Source organism: Ahaetulla prasina, chromosome 8 (genome assembly GCF_028640845.1).
Source record: "Ahaetulla prasina isolate Xishuangbanna chromosome 8, ASM2864084v1, whole genome shotgun sequence".
In the NCBI taxonomy this organism is placed as follows: Eukaryota; Metazoa; Chordata; class Lepidosauria; order Squamata; family Colubridae; genus Ahaetulla; species Ahaetulla prasina.
Genome location: NC_080546.1, coordinates 89,030,148 through 89,051,167, shown reverse-complemented (window position 1 = coordinate 89,051,167; position 21,020 = coordinate 89,030,148). Strand labels below are relative to the sequence as shown.

At 41.6% G+C, this 21,020-nt stretch overlaps 1 protein-coding gene across 6 annotated transcripts in view; it reads left to right on the top strand.

Annotated features, from left to right (window-relative positions):
- Nucleotides 1-1,829: 1,829 nt before the first annotated feature.
- The window catches only part of RBM47 (RNA binding motif protein 47), a 129,488-nt gene continuing 110,297 nt past the window's right edge, over nt 1,830-21,020 (top strand). For 5 of the 6 annotated variants that reach the window (XM_058193271.1, XM_058193278.1, XM_058193277.1 and 2 more), the window contains exon 1: nt 1,830-1,964. The gene's annotated coding sequence lies outside the window, so the exon portion shown is untranslated. The remainder of the gene's footprint in view (nt 1,965-21,020) is intronic. The other variant, XM_058193272.1, reaches the window with a different exon arrangement.

Genomic DNA, 21,020 nt, shown 5'->3' with positions numbered 1-21,020 from the left:
TGGAGTCTGTCACATCTGCACCTCCATAACTGTCTGGTTCGGTTCTGCAACCCAACAAGGCAGACGCAGACTTCAGAGCAACGGTTCTCAAATCTGTGGGTCGCGACCCCGTTGGGGGTCGAATGACGATTTGCCAGGGGTCGCCTAAGACCATCGGAAATATGGGAAGTATACTTGCGAGTCAAAGAATCGCGCTCCAATGGTTGACTCCAGAAGCCAACTGCAGGCTCTTCAAATCGCTAGCCGAATTCGGCTTCAGGCGCGATGAATTCAAAAAGAGAGAAATCTTTGCTCTGATGTCTCCCTCTCAAGCCAGCTGCAATCACTCCCAATCGCTAGCCTAATCTGGCTTCAGGCGCAATAAACTTAATAGGGGAGGAGTCCCCGCTTTAATGCCTCCGTCCTCAAGGCAATCACAAGCAGTTCAGATCGCTATGTCTGATTCAGCGCGATCAATTCAAAATGAAAATAATTTTACGGTTGGGGTCACCACATCGTGGGGAATTGTATTAAAGGGGTCGCCACATCGTGGGGAATTGTATTAAAGGGGTCGCAGCACTATAAAGGTTGAGAACCACTGCTTCAGAGGATCATTTGAACTGCAGAAAAAACCATGGCTACCAACCTGCCTTCCATTGAGGACCTGTATACTGCAGGAGTCAAAAAGAGGGCTGGGAAAATATTTACAGATCCCTCACATCCTGGGCATATTTTTTTTCTACTTCTACCCTCAAAATGATGCTATAGAGCACTGCACACCAGAACATGGTGAAACCCAATTTTTTTTACAACCGGTGCTGTGGGCATGGCTTGGTGGGTGTGGCAAGAGTAGGATACTGCAAAATCTCCATTCCCACCCCACTCCAGGGGAAGGAAACTGCAAAATCCCCATTCCTACCCCACTCTGGGGCCAACCAGAGGTTGGTATTTGCCAGTTCTCCGAACTACTCAAAAATTTCCGCTACCGGTTCTCTGTCAGTACCTGCTGGATTTCACCCCTGGGTTATCCCATAAACCACGAGTGGCAGTTGGAAACATCAACTCTTAAGTTTTTCTGCACGTCCGATTTTTTTGATCTTACGGAGAATCTCAAGAGCAAAATTAATGCATCAGGTAGAAGAGTCCATCGGTCAAAAGAAACTTTGGGGTTAAAAAAATATTCTAAGAGCCTTTGGCCAAGTTAGCGGTCCATTAATCCACAAAGCTTTGAGTGCTCTTTTACAAAACTCCAGGCGCAACTGAAGTCAGTCTTTTTAATTTTTTTTTTAAAAGTTTTTATTTTTTCACAACAAACTAAAAAAAACACTCTCATCAAACAATTACAAGGTGCTGAAGGGGTGTTTACATATCTTCTTGTGCAATCTCAAAGGAAACATCTCTTTCATACATATTTCTTATATTATCTTTTCTAACATACCTTTCCATCTAACCAGTGATAAAATAAATCCCATATTTTATAATATTGCTTATCTTCTTGATCTCTAATTTCAAATGTCAGTTTACTCATCTCTGCACATTCCATCATCTTCCTAATTATTTCGTCTTGCAAAGGTAATTTCTCATGTTTCCAATGTTTTGGCAAACCCAATCCTTGTCTTTTTAATTTTTTGATCAATCAAGCCAGACACTTATTCGAACAAACAAACAAAAAAAGTCTCTTCCCCCCCCCCCATTGCATAACAACGCAAGCAGGACTCACAAGTTTCAAAACCAAAAACGAAAAAAATAAAAATAAATAAATAAAAAAATTGGAAGCTGGAGCCTGGAGGCTTCTTCCTCTTTAAGGGTCTGCGTGGTATGTTTGAGTCACAAGGGGCTGAATAAGATTTCAAATCTTCGGCTTGGGTTGATCACATTAGTCTCAACTCAGGGTGTAGGGGGGGTAGGTAACGCAGAATGGCTAAACCGAACTGAAGAGTTTCTTATCTTTCTTATTTTGTGCCGAGATGCCGCCGAGTGATGAGGTAGGTTGAAAAGATTTCAATTTTATTTTTTTTAAAAAAATTGTTTCCTTTTATTTTCAGTTCCAAAAACCAGAAGTATATATGCCTGTGGAATGTGTGGGGAGGGTAGAAAGCCTTTTTGCAAAACAGTCGTAGAAAGAAGCGAGAAATTAACTTTTTCATCCAGACGGCACTTAAATTCTTCCCGAATCTGAAAGGTGAGGGTTTTTTAGCCATCGTTTCTCTTGGGTGTTTACAATGGTAGAAGTTTGAAGACTGCCTGCACCCTCTACCAGAGGTAGTCTTACGATTGGTGAATACTACGGGATTACCACTGTAATTGTAATTTATACTACAGGATTACCACAGTAATTGTAATTTATACTACGGGATTACCACTGTAATTGTAGTTTATCCTATGGGATTACACTGCAATTGTAATTTATATTACTGGATTACCACTGCAATTGTAGTTTATACTACGGGATTACCACTGCAATTGTAGTTTATACTACGGGATTACCACTGTAATTGTAGTTTATACTACGGGATTACCACTGCAATTGTAGTTTATACTACGGGATTACCACTGTAATTGTAGTTTATACTGCGGGATTACCACTGCAATTGTAGTTTATACTATGGGACTACCACTGCAATTGTAGTTTATACTGTGGGATTACCACTGCAATTGTAGTTTATACTGTGGGATTACCACTGCAATTGTAATTTATAATATTGGATTACCACTGTAATTGTAGTTTATACTATGGGATTTCGCCTTGCTGGACTGGCTTGAATTTTAATTTTAATTTTTAGCTGATTTTATGGGGTTTTAATTTTATATTAACTTTTAGTGTTACTTGTATTTTAATATTAGTCCAAATTTAATAAGTTTTTTAATGTTTGTTTTTAATATTGTATGTATTGCTGTATTTTTATTCTGGCTGTAAACCGCCCTGAGTCCTTCGGGAGAAGGGTGGTATACAAATTAAAATATTATTATTATTATTATTATTATTATTACCACTGTAATTGTAGTTTATACTATTGGATTACCACTGCAATTGTAGTTTATACTATGGGATTACCACTGCAATTGTAGTTTATACTATGGGATTACCACTGTAATTGTAGTTTATACTATGGGGTTACCACTGTAATTGTAATTTACACTATTGGATTACCACTGTAGTTGTAATAAGCCCCCCCCTCCCCATTTGGAATTGACTCCTGAGTCCAAAAAAAAAAAAAAGATGGATTGCTTAGATTGCATTGCAAAATTTAAACTCTGCAAGGCGGAAGCTTTGGAGAAGAATTCCAGGAACTGTCATCTGTTCGAATTCATGGCTCTTGAGGGGGAGAAGACGGGATTGTGTGCAATTGAGTTGTCTATTCTCTCCCCCCTCCACACACACACACACACACACACACATATACGCTGGTTCAGCCGCATTGTTTCTAACTTTTTATCTTGAAAGCTGCAGGCAGCCTTGATATCCCACGTTCCGCTGTAGGGAAACTCCTTAAAAATATCTTTAGAAAGGTAGCTAAATTGGAGGCAAGGTCAAATGGCTTCAGAAGGCGTCTCTTTAATGCTGGATTTTACTGAGGAGAGTCATCAAGGCAAGCAAAGGTAGTCCTCAACCTACGACAGTTCGCTTAGTGACCGTTCGGAAGTACAACAGCACCGGAAAAAAGCGAGTTATGGCCGTTTTCCACACTTAAGGACCATTTGCAGCAACCCCACAGTAAATCCCACGGTTTACGCTCGGCTCCTTGGCAAAGGGCTCGTATTTATGACCTTCTGAGAAGCAAGCAAAGCCAGTGGTTAAGCCGGATTCACTTAACAACCGCCCTCCTCGTTTTAACAACGGGAGTGATTCACTTAACGACGGTGGCAAGCAAGGTCGTAAAACGGGGCAAACCCCAGTTAACCTATTTCTCAGTAATGTAATATAATATTCCGGACTCGCTTGCGGTCGTAAATCAAGGATTAGCTGTATCGGGATTAATTTCGTTCTTAAGCATTGAGCGCGCCCCGCCTAGAAATCTGTCAAAGGAGAGTCATAAACGTAAATACAGCTTAGCAGGTAGAAATTACGCCTTGCGAAATGTGGATTTTCCCCCCCCTGTACTTGCCTTTTATGGCTAAGGGCAAATGTGGTAGAAAACTAGCCCAGAATTAAGAATTAAAGCTGGGCTGTTGGTTTGTTATATTTATTGTAACAAACCAACAAGCCCGGTTTATATTCAAATACATTTCAGGCTTAAGCTAACCGTTGATTGTGATGAGAACAATCAACCAAATGGAACAGAAGTTGCCTTCAGAAGTGGTGGGTGCTTGTACGGGGGGTTGGACTAGATGACCTACAAGGTCCCTTCCAACTGTGTTAGTCTGTTATTATTCTGTTATTCAGAAGCTGTGGGAGCTTCATCTCTGGAAGCGTTCAAGAAGAGTCTGGACTGCCATCTGTCAGAAGTGGTGTAGGGTCTCTTGCTTGGGCGGGAGTTGGACTAGATTTTTTTTAAATTTGCATTTATATCCCGCCCTTCTTCGAAGACTCAGGGTGGCTTACACTATGTCAAGCAATAGTCTTCATTCTATTTGTATATTTATATACAAAGTCAACTTATTGCCCCCAACAATCTGGGTCCTCATTTTACCTACCTTATAAAGGATGGAAGGCCTGATGTAGATGATCTACAAGGTTCCTTCCAACTAAGTTAGTCTGTTATTATTCTGTTATTATTCAGAAGTTGTGGGAGCTTCATCACTGGAAGCTTTCAAGAAGAGACTGTGCTGCCCTCTGTCAGAAATGGTGTAGGATCTCCTGCTTGGGCAGGGGGTTCGACTAGATGACCTACAAGGTCCCTTCCGACTCTGTTATTCTGTCCCACACTTGGATTCTACAGTTTATCGTCCCACCCTGCAGATAAGTCAGCAAAGCAGTGGATTTTGGAACCAAATATTATATATATTTGGTTCCAAATATATAGCAATGTGCGGGAGAAAACCCGAATAACCAAAGACCTACATACAAACACCCGTGAAAACCTCAGAAAACAAATATATATATATATATATATATATATATATATATATATATATATATATATATATATATATATATATATATATATATATATATATAGGTCTTTGGTTGTTCGGGTTTTCTCCCGTGTAAAATTGGAAGTGTCTTGGCGACGTTTCGACGAAGTCTCATTCGTCATCTTCAGGCTTCAGCTTCGTGCTTCTGGGAGCAATGTGTGATCGCAGCTATTTCTTCCTTTTAACTGCCCCACCACATACATTGGACAAACCAACAGAAGAATAAGTGCACGCATTGAAGAACACAAGAACTCATTCAAAAAAGAGGAACCAACTTCTTCCCTGGTCCAACACTTTAAAGTCACAGGACATGATATTGACTTTAAAAAGACCAGAACTATCGCCAAAACTGAACACTTTAACAACAGAATAATCAGAGAAGCCATTGAGATAGAAAAACGCCCACACAGCATGAACAAACGAGATGATACCTCCCGCCTACCAGCCATTTGGAAACCTGCCCTTATTGACAAACGTGTCCCTAACACAAGGAATGACACCAGACCCACACTCACGAGGTCCACACAGGATGTCACCACCACACATCCACCCAGAAAGCAGACCCAAACCCACACTGATCAGGAAGCACGACCAAGGACCAGAAGCCAGACCGCAGCTGCAACATTAGCCATTTCAAACCCCTCCAATCCATACATGCAGCAGACTGACACCCACTACGAAGATGTAGCACGACCACGAACACGAAGCCAAACAGCAGCAGTGCAGCTCACCAGCTCAGATCCCCCTGCAGCACAGACTAGACTGAGCACAACCAAGCCCCCACCAACACAGGACACACCCCCAGCCAATCGGAGCACAGAAAACCCCATCCAATCAGAGCACAGCCAAGCTCCCACCCAATCAGTTCAAACCCCACTAGCAGTTAAAAGGAAGAAACAGCTGCGATCACACATTGCTCCCAGAAGCACGAAGCTGAAGCCTGAAGATGACGAATGAGACTTTGAAACGTCGCCAAGACACTTCCAATTTTACACGGGAGAAAACCGAACAACCAAAGACCTATATACAAACACCGTGAAAACCTCAGAAAACATATATATATATATATATATATATATATATATATATATATATATATATATATATATATATATATATATATATACATATATATACATATATATATATATATATATATATATATATATATATATATATATATATATATATATATATATATATATATATATAGGTCTTTGGTTATTCGGTTTTCTCCCATGGTGGATATTTTCTGTTTGTGCAGAATGCTGTCTTGATGTTGTGTTTGTGGAGGATCTTGCTGCTTCTGTCTGTGGTGCCTTTTATATATGGGAGGAGGGCTGTGCCGTTTTCTTGTTCTCTGTCTTGGATTTTACGCGGGAGAAAACACGAATAACCAAAGACCTACATACAAACACCCGTGAAAACCTCAGAAAACATATATATATACATACATACATACATACATACATACATACATACATACATACATATATATATATATATATTTTCTGAGGTTTTCGCGGGTGTTTGTATGTAGGTCTTTGGTTATTCGGGTTTTCTCCCGCGTAAAATTGGAAGTGTCTTGGCGACGTTTCGACGAAGTCTCATTCGTCATCTTCAGGCTTCTGCTTCGTGCTTCTGGGAGCAATGTGTGATCGCAGCTGTTTCTTCCTTTTAACTGCTAGTGGGGGTTTGAACTGATTGGGTGGGAGTTTTATATATAAAACCCCAGACCCAATTGATATTTTGGTCTGGACAGCAGAGAATTCGAGAGGGAGGTGGCGGGGGAGGGGCAGTTTTAGAACAGGACTTTTCAAAAGTTTCTCTTTCCTTCCTTCTTCTGTTTTTCTCAACTCGGCTTTTCTCCCCCTGCAGGAGAAAAAAAAGGGGGCCAAGGTGAGCGACCTTGCCGGAGAACAAAAGGCTCCCAAGGGAGTGTATGGGGGGGTGGGTGGGGAGAGAGAGAGAGAGAGAAGGCTAAAATTTCAACAGCTCAGATTTACGGGAGGCCGTTGAAACCAGTGCAAAAAAATCTGGTTGGGTGAGTTTGAGAAGCCGGGAGTTAAAACCTGGCTGAAGGCTGGAAGGGAGGAAGGAAGAAAGAGGAGAAGTGGGCAGAAGGAGAGGTTGCCCCCTGCCACCACTTCCCTTAGAGACACCCACCCACCCACAAGCAGGCAGAGTTCACTGTGGCTGTCCTGCTTTAAGCCCAGGTAAGAATTTGGGGAGGGGGGGGGAAGGATAGCGCTAGGATCTTTGGAAAGGAGCCAATGAAAAGGGAGAGTTTGAGTCCAGCTGGCTCGCACCTAATTGCGCTTTCTCCAACTTTCCCTGCTGCAGGGAAAAAAAAACTCAGGTGAGCTGGGAAGGCATCAGGTGAAGATGTTCTCGAGTGGCGATGTGGGAAGGTGGCTCAGGGATCCTAAACCCCTTCCCCTGGAGCCCCGTTTTTTGGGTGGAGATGTGTGTGGGAGGGGAGGTCAGAGGGTACCTTATTTTGCCGCCTTACCTGCTTCCTTCCTTAATTCCTGGTTTCAAGATACCTGGAGCAAAAAAGGTAAAAAAAGGTAAAAAAAAATTGGGGGGGGGGGAAGTTGTGTTCTACGGCGCGTCTCCATCACCATCCAGGTTGGGGTTGTCCCCAAAGGATGGTGTTCCCCCCACTCACCTCACCCCACCAAAAAAAGGCAATTGGATTTTCTTGGCTTGGGTTTTTTTGGGGGGTTCTCTGGAAACTTCTCGGATGAAGAGCGAAAGGTTTCCGAAGGAAAAATATAATAAAAAAAGGAAGTCCAGTTGCCGTTTGGTATAAAAATCCCTTGTTGTTTGTTCTTTCTTTCTTTCTTTCTTTCTTTCTTTCTTTCTTTCTTTCTTTCTTTCTTTCTTTCTTTCTTTCTTTCTTTCTTTCGAATTCCTTTTGCAAATCATCGTTCCCATCACCAATCTCCTTCCACTTATGACTGTATGACTGTAACTTTGTTGCTGGCAATCCTTATGATTTATATTGATATATTGACCATCAATTGTGTTGTAAATGTTGTACCTTGATGAAAGTATCTTTTCTTTTATGCACACTGAGAATAAGTGTGATTGGACCAAGACAAATTCCTTGTCTTGGTCCAATCACACTTGGCCAATAAAAAATTCTATTCTATTCTATTCTATTCAAACCGGGGGAAAAAATGTGCCTTTGGCTTTAAAGCGAACTTTGGGCTTTGATAACTTGGAGGGTGCGGGGTTTATTGTTAGCTTTGCCCCTGGCAAGGTTGTGCGGTTAACCCCAGCTTCGTGGGGACTGAGAAGGAACGCAGAGAATGTGATCGTTTTTAATGGTGTCTGTTCATCAGATATAATGGACATGCTTTTAATTTGTATTTTTTTTTTTTACGTCCATCGATTTTGACATTTCATATGAAAAACGGGGATGATGGACCAGTGGGGATGATTATTTAGGACTTACGTTTTTATTATAAATTATTATGATTATGAATCGTCACACAGTCAGGCTGGGTTTGGTATTTTTGTCTACCTGTTGAACCCTTACTGAGGGGCTGGGATAGGCAAATCTGGATGTTGGATGGCATTACAGATGTTGTTGTTGTTGTTGTTGTTATTATTATTATTATTATTGTTATTATTATTTAGAATAGAATTTTTTATTGGCCAAGTGTGATTGGACACACAAGGAATTTGTCTTGGTGCATATGCTCTCAGTGTACATAAAAGAAAAGAGACCTTCATCAAGGTACAACATTTACAACACAATTGATGGTCAGTATATCAATATAAATCATAAGGATTGCCAGCAACAAAGTTACAGTCATACAGTCATAAGTGGGAGGAGATGGGTGATGGGAACGATGAGAAGATTAATAGTAGTGCAGATTCAGTAAATAGTTTGACAGTGTTGAGGGAAATATTTGTTTAGCAGAGTGATGGTCTTCGGGAAAAAACTGTTCTTGTGTCTTGTTGTTCTGTTGTGCAGTGCTCTATAGCATTGTTTTGAGGGTAGGAGTTGAAACAGTTTATGTCCAGGATGCGAGGGATCTGTAAATATTTTCACAGCCCTGTTCTTGATTCGTGCAGTATACAGGTCCTCAATGGAAGGCAAGTTGGTAGCAGGTTGGTAGCATGAAACTCAGTCAACTGAATGTTTAAAAATGTATCACAAATATCATTGACTGGCGCTAATGGTTGATATGGGTTTTGCTCTCAGGATCCTAAGGTATCAGCAAAGTCAGTGGTGGGTTTCAAATTTTTTTTGCTACCGGTTCTGTGGGCATGGCTTGGTGGGTGTGGCTTGGTAGGTGTGGCTTGGTGGGTGTGGCAGGGGAAGGATACTGCAAAATCTCCATTCCCTCCCAAATCCAAGGGAAGGACACTGCAAAATCCCCATTTCCTCCTGATCAGCTGGGACTCAGGAGGCAGAGAATAGATGGGGGCGGGGCCAGTCAGAATTTTTACTACCGGTTCTCCGAACTAGTCAAAATTTCCGCTACCGGTTCTCCAGAACTGGACAGAACCTGCTGAAACCCACCTCTGAACCAAGTATCTTCTTAAAATGTATATTGTTCCAAGTAGCAGAGTCTTTTATTATTGTTGCTGTTATTGTTGTTGTTGTTATTATTTACTTTATTCATTAAACATGAAACTCAGTCAACTGAACATTCAAAAATGCATCACAAATACCATTGACTGGTGCTGATGGTTGATACGGGTTGCTGCCAGGGTCCTAGGTATCAACCAAGTACCTTCTTAAGATGTAGGATGTTCTGAGTAGCGCAGTTTTTTGCAATTCTGCTGGTGTTATTGCAATAAAGGTGCAATTTGTTGATGTATCTTATAAAATTCTTGGATGATTATTATTATTATATACCTTTATTTATTAAACATGAATAAACATGAAACTCACATTTACATTCATGCATTAACATGAACATTTAAAGATTAACACAAAAGAATATAATATTTTTTTATTCATTAAACATGAAACTCAGAATAGAATAGAATAGAATAGAATAGAATAGAATAGAATAGAATAGAATAGAATAGAATAGAATAGAATAGAATAGAATTTTATTGGCCAAGTGTGATTGGAAACACAAGGAATTTGTCTTGGTGCATAGGCTCTCAGTGTACATAAAAGAAAAGATACCTTCATCAAGGTACAACACTTACAACACTTAATGATAGTCATAGGGTACAAATTTAACACTTAATGATGCAACACTTAATGACAATCATAGGCTACAAATAAGCAATCAGGAAACAATCAATATCAGTATAAATCATAAGGATACAAGCAACAAAGTTATAGTCATAAGTGGACGGAGATGGGTGATGAGAACGATGAGAAGATTAATAGTACTGCAGATTTAGTAAATAGTTTGACAGTATTGAGGGAATTATTTGTTTAGCAGAGTGATGGCTTTCGGGGAAAAACTGTTCTTGTGTCTAGTTGTTTTGGTGAATCTCAGTCAACTGAACATTCAAAAATGCATCACAAATATCATTGACTGGTGCTAATGGTTGATCTGGGTTGCTGTCAGTGTCCTAGGTATCAACCAAGTACCTTCTTAAGATGTACGATGTTCCAAGTAGCACAATTTTTTGCAGTTCCGCTGGTGTTATTGAGGAAGGTGCAATTTGTTGATGTGTCTTATAAAATTCTTGGACATGGTATCAAGTGCCCCGATGACAATGGGTATCACTGTTACAACAATGTTGTTGTTGTTGTTGTTGTTACTATTATCTTCAATTCAATTCACAGTCTGAGACTGGTAAAAACGTAACAGTTCAAGACTTAACCAGGGACCTAAGAGCTGTTAAATATATTGGCAGTTCCAAGTAGGATGGTTTGCTTATGCAAAGTTAGGATATTCAGGTCTAATAAATTCAGAATTTCCATGTATCTAGGTATACCCTTTGGGTATTGTTCCAAGGGCTCCTCTTACTATTGGTACAACCATTGATTTCCGCCTCCACAGTTGCTCAACGTCAATTTGCAAATCGTGATATTTTGCTATTCCACCTCCCAGCTGTTTCTCTCCAACTCGTGCATCGCCTGGTGTTGCAATATCAATGTTAACCAGATTTTTTTCCCCTTTCTTAACCACAATAGTGATGTGTTATGGGCCAGATGTCTGTCTGTCTGGATCGGTGGAGGTCCCACAGGATCTGGGCTTGCTCATTTTCAAGACCTTTGTCAGTTGGGTTTTCCCAGTCATTTTTGCTGCATGTGAACCCAAACTTCTTGCAAAGCTTCCATTGTGTGATTTTGGCAACTTGATTATGATGTTGTAGACAATCAGTCTGTGTTGTTGTTATTGTTATTGTTGTTGTTGTTATTATGGACCATGGACTTAGTTTTCCTACCAAACTGGAAAAGAGAGTGGTTCCATCGTCTATATTTGCACTAAACCAACAGGTGGCATGAAAGTAGGGGCAGTCAACACAGGTTATGTAGACAGTAAACACAAAATCAATCCAAATGGACTCAAATGTCTATACACCAATGCACAGAGTATGAGGAATAAACAGGGTGAATTAGAAATCCAAGTAAATGAGGGTAGATATGATATTGTTGCCATTACGGAAACTTGGTGGGATGAAACTGACAAATGGAACATACAGCTAGAGGGATATAAATTATTTAAAAGAAATAGACCAAATAAAAGAGGAGGTGGAGTTGCACTATATATAAGAAATAACTACATCTCTACAGAAATAGAGCACAACAATGATGAAAATCATCTTGAATGTATTTGGGTCAATATAAAAGGGTGAAAACGATATTGCCATAGGTCTATACTATAGGCCACCCAACCAAACAGAGGAAGTAGATGAACTTTTGCTAGTCAGCTAACTAAGGTATGTAGGAAGCACATCACAGTAGTAATGGGGATTTTAACTACCCTGACATCAACTGAAACAAACTCTGCACCAAGTGGAAGATCCAACAGGTTCCTAACAAACCTAGCAGACAACTTTGTTTCCCAAAAATAGAGAAGGCGACAAGGGGATCAGCCATATTGGACTTAATTCTCACTAACAGAGATGAAATGATAGAAGGTGTTGAAGCTACAGGAACCTTGGGGGCAAGTGACCACGCAATATTGGAATTCAACATTAAGCAAATACAAGTAGTAGAACAAAGTCAAACTAGAGTCTTGGACTTTAAGAGCTAATTTCAATAAACTTAGAGATCTTGAGAAGGATTCAATGGATGACAAACCTCAGAGGAAAAACAGCTCAAGAAGCTTGGGAAATTTTGAAAAGTGAGATTATAAAAGCACAGTCTAACACAATACCAATGAAGAAGAAAAATAGTAGATCACAAAAGAAACCAGCATGGATGCATAAAGAACTATCTGACAAATTGAAAGACAAAAAGGACAAATATAAAAAGTGGAAAGAGGGGCAAATAACTAAGGCAGAATATCAGCAAATAGCCGCAGCCTGTAAAGATGAAGTGAGGAAAGCTAAGGCTCACAATGAACAAAGGCTAGCGACAAAAGTAAAAAATAATAAAAAAAGCTTCTTCCAACATGTTAAAAACAAGAAAAAAGTCAAGGAAACAATTGGCCCATTGCTGGGAGAAAGTGGCAAGAAGATGACAAGCAACAGGAGAAAGCAGATCTACTTAACTCATATTTTGCATCTGTCTTTACACAAAAGGAAAAACAATCCAACCTATCAAAACAGCACTACAAAAACAGATTAGAAACACAAGTTAAAATAGGGAAGAAAATGGTAAGTGAACACCTGTCTACCTAGGCGAGTTCAAATCACCAGGACGGATGGATTACACCCCAAGGTTCTGAAGGAACTGGCAGGCGTGATCTCAGAACCACTGAACTATATCTTTCAAAGATCCTGGAGCACAGGAGCTGCCAGAGGACTGGAAAAGAGCTGATGTAGTTCCCATCTTCAAAAAGGAAAAAAACAGATCCAGGAAACTACAGACCTATCAGTCTGACCTCAATACCGGGAAGATTCTGGAAAAGATAATCAAGCAACGAATCACGAACACCTAGAAGCAAACAAAGTAATAACCAAAAGCCAACATGGGTTTGTCAAAAACAGATCATGCCAGACTAATCTTATCGCATTCTTTGACAAAATGACAAAATTAGTAGACCAGAGGAATGCTGTTGATATAATTTACTTGGACTTCAGTAAAGCATTTGATAAAGTAGACCATAACCTACTACTAGATAAAGTAGAAAAATGTGGGTTAGACAGCACCACCACCAGATGGATTCGTAACTGGCTGACCAACCGCACTCAACGTGTAGTCCTCAACGGAACTACATCCACATGGAGGAAGTATGCAGTGGAGTACCCCAAGGCTCTGTTTTAGGCCCAGTACTCTTCAACATCTTCATCAATGACTTGGACGAGGGATAGATGGGGAACTCATCAAATTTGCAGATGACACCAAGCTGGCAGGAATAGCCAACACTCCAGAAGATAGGCTCAAGTTACAGAAAGATCTTGACAGACTTGAACATTGGGCGCTATCTAACAAAATGAATTCAACAGTGAAAAAAGTAAGGTTCTACATTTAGGCCAAAAAAACAAAATGCACCAGTACCGTATATGTGGTACCTTGCTCAATAGTAGTACCTGTGAGAGGGATCTTGGAGTCCTAGTGGATAACCATCTAGATATGAGCCAGCAGTGTGCAGCAGCTGTTAAAAAGCCAACACAGTTCTGGGCTGCATAAACAGAGGATAGAATCAAGATCACGTGAAGTGCTAGTACCACTTTATAATGCCTTGGTAAGGCCACACTTGGAATATTGCATCCAGTTTTGGTCGCCACGATGTAAAAAAGATGTTGAGACTCTAGAAAGAGTGCAGAGAAGAGCAACAAAGATGATTAGGGGACTGGAGGATAAAACATATGAAGAACGGTTGCAGGAACTGGGTATGTCTAGTTTAACAAAAGAAGGACTAGGGGAGACATGATAGCAGTGTTCCAATATCTCAGGGGCTGCCACAGAGAAGTGGGAGTTGGGCTGTTCTCCAAAGCACCTGAGGGTAGAACAAGAAGCAATGGGTGGAAACTGATCAAGGAAAGAAGCAACTTAGAACTAAGGAGAAATTTCCTGACAGTTAGAACAATTAATAAGTGGAACGACTTGCCTTCAGAAGTTGTGAATGCTCCAACACTGGAAATTTTTAAGAAAATGTTGGATAACCATCTGACTGAGATGGTGTAGGGTTTCCTGCCTGGGCAGGGGGTTGGACTAGAAGGCCTCCAAGGTCCCTTCCAACTCTGATGTTATGTTATGTTATGTTATGTTATGTTATTTATTTATTCCTCTGGAATGTGAATTGAATATCTGTTCACTTTTAAAGCAGAAAAAAAAAACATTTATCTTTAGTTTCCCTATATATAAGAATCCTTCTTAGGGATTGCTTGATTTATTTTTAAACGGGGAGCCTTCATCAGCCGTTTTGCACAGGCGGTTTTGAACCTGAAGTGATTTGGGTTAGTAGGAACCGGGCGTAAAATTGCTATCGCAATACTCCTTAAGAGGACGCCGTCTGATCCTTAATTATTTGGACAGGTTGTGTGAGTAGAAATGTGACTTGTGCTCCTTTCTGTTAGGTTCAATCTCTCGTTGGCTAAACAAGCTATTTCTGTAATTTTCCGCTTGAAAGTGAAAATATTTATCGGAGAAGCTGTACAGAATTGTAAAGAATTAAAAAGTGCGTCCCTTCTCCCTTCGACCCATGGAGGAAATTCAGCTGGTCTTAACTCTGAAAAGTTTTGAGTGTTGGCTTTTCTTTCTGCATTTAAAAACAAAGTTTTTCCCAACCATGAGCGTTTATGGGTGGTTTTTTTGGGGTGAGGAACCAAAAATACTGTCCCTCTTGCAAGGAATATTTAACTTAATTTCTTCCCAGGGTCTCTTAGCTCAGTGTTACAGGCTGCAGGTGTGTGTGATTGCAAAGTTGCGTGTTCCTTTGGACGTGAGCCCAAAACTTGGGGAAATCCACACAATGGATGCTTTGAAGGAGGAAATTAGAATAAGGGAAGAAATTGTCTGTTGGTTTGTGGTGTTTTTTTTTTTGGTAGACGAAACGCATATTATAACTCTAACTAAAAAAAAGGAAACATTCAGTTTTGTTTTCCCCTGCTACACAATTGTACAGTGAGAAAGCCTGCTTCTGCAAGGATTGTTTCTCAACTAATTGGTTTAGACCGTTTTGGATATGTTTTTTTTAACGTTATGGAAATCTCTTTAAAACTCGTGCTTCCCAGCTTTCAGAGGGCACCGATTTTGCACCTGTCTGCTAACCAGAAATGGTTTCCATTTATATATATTTATATATGAAGAAATATATATTTTTATATGAAGATTCAGGAACTGGGCCTAGCTAGTCTAGTGAAGAGAAGGACCAGGGGAGACAGGATAGCAGGTTTCCAATATTTGAGGGGCTGCCACAGAGAGGAGGAAGGGAGTCAAACTATTCTCCAAAGCACCTGAAGGCCAGACAAGGAATAATGGATGGAAACTGACCAAGGAGAGATTCAACCTGGAAATAAGGAGAAATTTTCCAACAGGGAGAACAATCAACCCATGGAACAGAAGTTGCCTTCGGAAGTTGTGGGAGCTTCATCCCCAGAGGCTTTCAAGAAGAGACTGGACTGCCATCTGTCAGAAATGGTGTAGGGTTTCCTGCTTGGGCAGGGGGTTGGACTAGATGACCTGGAAGGTCCCTTCTGACTCTGTTACTATTATGTTATTCAGAAGTTGTGGGAGCTTCATCACTTGAGACTTTCAAGAAGGGATTGGACTGGGATTTGGGGGTTCTCCAAAGTGCACAACCTCTTTTAGCTAGAGGTTCTCCCGAACCCCTGCAAACCCCCAGCAGCCCAGCCCCGATTTGGGTTGACTTGTGATGCAATTCAGCCCCAGCTGAATAGCGAAGACAGCAGACGGTCTAATGTCTCCCTCCTAGGACTTCGAATACGTCGGGGTTTCATCCCAATAATCCGCGCCAAGAGGAGCAGAAATCCAAGGCCTTTGAAAAAGGACCTGAGCGAGCAGACCTTAGCAAACATTTGGCAATATTTTCCACGGTTCACAATCAAAACTCTCTTCCATTGGACTCCTCCTTCGCTGCTCCAATCTTCTTCTGTTTTCCTGATGGGATTAAGAGACTGTTTTATCTTCTTCTTTCTGGCAGGAAAGGAAGGGATCTTGCTGGCTAAACAATGAGAGGGGTTTTTTGCTGACACTTTTAGATCTGGTCCATAACAGTCGGTTGAGGGTCTCCTGCTTGAGCAGGGGGTTGGATTAGATGACCTCCCAGGTCCCTTCCAACTCCGTTATTCTGTAATTCTGTAAGGGTCTGCTGCTTGAGCAGGGGGGTTGGACTAAATGACCTCCAAGGTCCCTTCCAACCCCGTTATTCTGCTATTCCTATTTTATGTCGTTATTCTTACAGCTCGGAATTGGGGTCGCTAGCAAAGGGGGCTTGCTTAGTGTCCTGGCCGATTTCTAAAACGAAATGCACAAGCCGAACGAATCGGTGACAAGCAGGTTTATCAAATTCTTCTCATTCCCCCCCCCCTCTCACCCGCCCACCCACTGAGAGGGTAGAATGGATGAACTATTAACCAGGACTCCTAAATTATTCCAAGGTACACTCGGTGTCCTCCTAATCCAGACATCTGAACAAAGGAAATTAAATTCTCTGGGATTTTTTTGGGTTTCTTTTTTTTTTAGGGTGGCTCTTTATCTTCGATCCTTATTTATGCAGGTAGCAGGTAAGAATTGGGGCTGCATTGCTGGAGGCCAAAGGCATTTTCCCAGATTGGCCTAATCTTCGCTCCCATCAGATAACAAGTATCTTGAATCCATTCTACTTTTCCAGTCGGGAGCGTAGTTGAAAAAAAAAACGCCCCTCGATCTTATTCATAGCATACCGAAGGTGGTTTAAGAAAACCAGTTGGGTGAGAAGGGAAGGGATCAGGTTTAGAAACGGGGACGTGGGGGGCTGTGAGTTTTAGTAGGCCTTAGGCACCAAGTCAACCTTGGGTGACTTCGGGCCAGTCCCTTTCCTTCAACCCTAGGGAAGAGGCAATGGCAAACTTTTTCTGAAAAACCTTGGCCAAGGGATTTGTGTAAGCGGGTTTTCAAGAATCGAATACAATTGAAAGGGGAAAGTGGTTTAAGTTGCCAAACATGCACCCTAGTTTTTACATTGTACTCCTCCTCCTCCTCCTCCTCCTCCTCCTCCTCCTCCTCCTTCTCCATTCTATCACTGATGGTATTCCCTACTTGGGTAATGAAATTCCTGCAAGAAATTTCTGCAAGAAAATCACCCAGCTCAGGGAACACCATGGACTTCCCCAGTCCTTGTCCTCCCCCCTCCTCCTCCCCCCTCCTCTTTCTCCTCCTCCTCCTCCTCCTCCTCCCTCTTCTCCTTCTCCTTCTCCTCCTCCTCCTCCTTCTCCTTCTTCCTCTTCTTCTTATATGTATTGTTCTTTTTGTATTTTATTCTCGCTGTGCACTGCCCTGAGTCCTTCGGGAGAAGGGCGGTATACAAATTAAAATATTATTATTATTATTATTATTATTATTATTATTATTATTATTATTATTATTATTATTATTATTATTATTCTCCTTCTCCTCCTCCTCCTCTCTCCATTCTAGCACTGATGGTGTTCCCTACTTGGGTAATGAAATTTCTGCAAGAAAATCACCCAGCTCAGGGAGCACCATGGACTTCCCCAGTCCTCCCCCTCCTCTCCCTCTCCCTCCCCCTCCTCTTCCCCTCTCTGTTCTAGCACTGATGATGTTCCCTAGTTGGGTAATGAAATTTCTGCAAGAAAACCATCCAACTCAGAGAACACCAAGGACCTCTCCAGTTGTCGGAGGCTCGGGGAGGGCAAAAAAGGGGCCTACCGGAAGTTCAGGAAGGCTGCAAACAGGCCCGTTTCTGGCCTCCAGAGGGCCTCCGGAGTCTGGGGAGGCTGTATTCACCCTCCCAGAGGCTAGAACAGTGGTTCTCAACCTTTATAGCGCTGCGACCCCTTTAATACAATTCTCCATGATGTGGCGACCCGAACCATAAAATTATTTTCCTTTTGAATTTATCGCGCCTGAAGCCGTATTGGCTAGCGATCTGAACTGCTTGCGATTGCCTTGAGGACAGAGGCATTAAAGCGGAGACTCCTCCCCTATTAAGTTTATTGCACCTGAAGCCAGATTAGGCTAGCGATTGGGAGTGATTGCAGCTGGCTTGAGAGGGAGACATCAGAGCAAAGATTTCTCTCTTTTTTAATTCATCGTGCCTGAAGCCGAATTTGGCTAGCAATTTGAAGAGCCTGCAGCTGGCTTGTGGAGTCAACTATTGGAGCGCGATTCTTCGACTCGCAAGTACACTTCCCATATTTCCAATGGTCTTAGGCGAACCCTGGCAAATCGTCATTCGACCCCCAATGGGGTCCCGACCCACAGGTTGAGAACCGCTGGGCTAGAGGAAAGCCTCTGGAGCCCGGGGAGGGCAAAAACGCCCCCTCCCTGCCGTGGTGCAGGAGGCTGGTTAGGCCACGCCCACCATGGCCCCACCCACCCAGCAACCAGGCAGGGAACCCCTTGCTAAAATTTTTGAAGCCCACCCCTGAATTCAATCCTGTGTTCTTGCTAGAGTTTGGTAGAAAATGACATATGACATTGTGGCACAAATGGTGTGGATTGTGTGATTGTGCGATGTTATGACATGTGCCCTCATAGCCGTTCTAGATTACTGTGACGATATTTCTCGACTTACAACAGTTCTTTTAGTCACCGTTTGAATGGCACAGTAAAAAGTGACTTATGACCATTCTTTCACACTTAATGACCATTGCAGGGTCCCCATGGTCATGTGATTCAGAGGCTAAACAACTGGGTCATATTTAAGACAGCGACTCAGGGTCACGTGATCCAGAAGTGAGTTTCAGCAGGTTTGGACCAGTTCTGGAGAACCAGTAGCGGAAATTTTGAGTAGTTCAGAGAACCGGCGGTAAAAATTCTGACTGGCCCCGCCCCCATCTATTCTCCGCCTCCCGAATCCCAGCTGATCGGGAGGAAATGGAGATTTTGCCTTTGAAAGCATTTTGCAAATTTCTCACATATATTTTGGGCTCAGTGGCGGTCGTAATATCGGTATATCCACACCAGACAGAAATTAAAACTTTTGAGATTTAATGCAAGATCCCCACAATCTTGTTAATTTTTTTAAAATTATAGATTTAAATATTTGTCCCTGATCCCCAAAATGATGTTGCTTTTGGCTTAGTAGTAGGACACACCAATTTGACCAGCAGGGTTAGTAAATCTTCCTGGCGTGTGTTTCTAGAATAAACTGAGATTTAATTTTGTGGTCCTAAGAAGACATTGCTTTATAGAATTGCAAAGAGACCAGAATTAAACTTTATGTAGCACTAATATCCCACAAAACCAGAAAAAATAAACTACCAATATCAATAAGGAAATTGCAATCCAGAAAAAAATCTCTTTGGCCAAAAAACAAAACTAACTACGTAACTAACTTCAAAAACCGCTACAAAAACCTTTATTTGCCAACAAATAAATAAAGGCTGAATTTGTCTGTCATTTGATTTCTAGCTTTGGTTGCCCCTGCAAAAATATTTTTTGACTGATGGAGCAATTAATTCCAGAAAAGCTGTTTGGAAACGCAACAATTTCTCAACTTCCCTCTAATAGTTAAATGTTAATCAATGCTCTGTTCTAAAAATACAGAAGTTGTATATGCCATTCCTGCGCAGCTTTCCTTCCTTCAAAAGCTTAGCTGGTTTAAAATAAGTTTCATTCTTGGGGCTTTTACAGATCCCAACCAATTTCACCTAACTGGCTCTTAATATATTAAGTCGGTGTTTGTCAAACTTGGCAACTTTATTATTATTATTATTATTATTCGAATTTATATCCCACCCTTCTCCGAAGACTCAGGGCGGCTTACACAGTGTTAAGCAATAATCTTCATCCATTTGTATATTATATACAAAGTCAACTTTAAGACCTGTTGTTGTGACTCCAGCCCCCGAACCTGGCCCTATGCCCGAAAGTGACTCCGAAAGTGAGGGGGAAGGGCTGGTAAGACTTACCTCGGGAGCATCGATTCCTTTGGCCCAGCTCCAGGAGCCAGAACCAGGCCAGTCGGAGGACGTAATGAGGCTGTCATCCCCTGATTCCTCCCTTCCCCAGGCTACGCCTTCAGACCCAGCTGATAATAATAATCAAGCTTGGATCGACCCGCGCTTCAGAAGATTAGAGAGGCGGCGTCATCAAAGGGAAGGGTGGGGCAGGAGCCCCACCCCACAGGATATATAAGGAGCTTTGGGACTGCTCTCACTCCACGGGAAGCAAAAGTTTAGCTGAACCGTTTCAAAAAGAGCTGAAAGTCTTGCTACGTGAGTCATTTGTTTGAACTTTGGCAGGCAGCTGCGATTTCTCTGCCAGGACTGATAAGAGCCGTGAATCCACTGGCTGAAGGCCAGCTCGTGGATCTGAAATGGGGAAGGAGACAGAACACCTGTGGACTTCAACTCCCAGAATTCTGGGATGCTGGCTTGGGAATTCTGGGAGTTGAAGTCCACAGGTCTTAAAGTTGCACTAATTTAATATAAAACCTTTCATCTGTGCACTCGCTTGCAGAACTGTGATTCTAGGCAATTCCAAACTGTAAAAGAAGAAAATCGTGTTTTTTTTGTTTTAAAAAATTGACTGTATAAATGGCTGGTAAGCACAGCTTGTGGAATTAACACCCTGGGGAAACTTATCAAGCAAGCATGGTTTGCGATTCCCAACGGCTGTGTTCCCACATCCCATCAAGGTCAAAACCAAACAGATGGTATTCTGACAAGTGAGAGGCGGAAACAATTTGGGAAGTCTAGCTTGACTTAGCTGGTGGCTTTTTTCAAGGAGATTC